Source organism: Chrysochloris asiatica, unplaced genomic scaffold (assembly GCF_000296735.1).
Source record: "Chrysochloris asiatica unplaced genomic scaffold, ChrAsi1.0 scaffold00488, whole genome shotgun sequence".
Classification (NCBI taxonomy): domain Eukaryota; kingdom Metazoa; phylum Chordata; class Mammalia; order Afrosoricida; family Chrysochloridae; genus Chrysochloris; species Chrysochloris asiatica.
Window position 1 is genome coordinate 554,658 of NW_006409006.1, and position 1,655 is coordinate 556,312.

Sequence of the window (1,655 nt, forward strand, 5' to 3'; positions counted from 1 at the left end):
TATTTCTTCAAGAACCTCATTTACATATGAAGATGTATTTAAAGAGAAGGAAGTAATATTTATGCACAGTTAAGATTTAGTAAAAATCACAAGATTTAGTTTCTACATCATTAAAAACAAGATTAAAATATTCTGAAAAGTTTGATTTTTTTTCAGATATTTCACATATATTTCCTCATTTTGATCATTAAAATGTGATCTCAAATTACCATGATTATAATTTCTCTGATAAATTAACTGTCTTTATCAATGAATTTTAGACTTTCAAGCTTTTCATCAAAATCAAAATAATGACATCCAGGAAGTTGGCAACTCCAGCATTCATATAGAAAATAACTGCTCTTCAAAAGTTCAATCTAACCCAGGTATGGAGTAAAATATCAGCATTTATGACTATAAATTGGTGTAGTTAATCATTGACAGGCAATCTCTATTTAATTATTAAATTGATGATTAAAAGTTAGAGATAAAGAGCCCGGATGGCACTGTGGGTTATGCATTGGGCTACTAAATGCAAGATCATTGTTTTAAACCACCCGTCAATCCTAAGGAGAAAGATGAGGCTATCTGCATCTGTAATGATTTATTGTCTCAGAATCCCTGCATAAGGTAGCTATGAGTCTGCTGACTACCGGTAGTGAGTTTGGTATTTCAGGTTTATCACAGAGATACTTCTCACTCAATGTGACAGTCATTTCTTATCCAATAGTCGGTCCACATCTTTGAATTGGGGGTGAGCAAATAGTCCTTTTTGTTGATGTGTCCATCAGTGAATTGAATTTGCAGATAGGAGAAATGAGATACCTTTATATCCCTTTCAGAGCCTTTCTTATGTGAGTCTGGCACTATGTGTTGTTGTTGTTAAGTCCTGACAAGTTGGTTCTGATTCAAATGACCTTGGATAGGTTTCCAAGGAGCAATTGGTGGTCTTGAACTGCTGACCTTGACCTTCACAACCCATTGCTGATCCTATAGTGCCATACCAGGAGCCTGAGTGTTTAGTAATTTCATGTTTTTTATGCTAAAATTGGTTCCACATCCTGACTTGCTCATATGTATAGGGAATTCTGAACATGATGAGAACTCCCCTGAAGTTTCTATCAGTTATCACCTGAAAGGGTCAATTCAATAGGAGTTGTATCCATATTTATTACCATGTGTGAATAATCAGTGTGATAGGAATCTCGACTTTGGTCCACATTTCTCAGCACATACATTTTACTAAAGCACAAAACACAAACTCATTGCTATCCTGTTAGAGTGCAATTCAGTAAACTAGGTTTTGTCTTCCATGAAAATAAAAGGTTGCCTTTTTCATAACATATGATTTTTAGTTTTAAAATTTTCAGATAGTAAGATTTGAGAAGAGGGAGAAATGAGAAATGGATTTCTTTCTTTCTTAAAGAAATAATTATCCTGCTTCTTTGAAGGCTGAAGAAAAGGGTTATTATCATATAAAAAATAAATGATAAATATAGTTTGTAACATTTGAATATTTTGTATTTTTGCACTTACGCTATTGTGCTAATGGTATCCTGGAAAAAGCATTGCCTAAAAAGGAAAATACTCCCCTTTATAGGAATAAATAAGGTAGTGATTCCTCTTAGGGCCACATTAACATGCTGGACTGCAAGGTCAGTTTGAACCACAAGGTC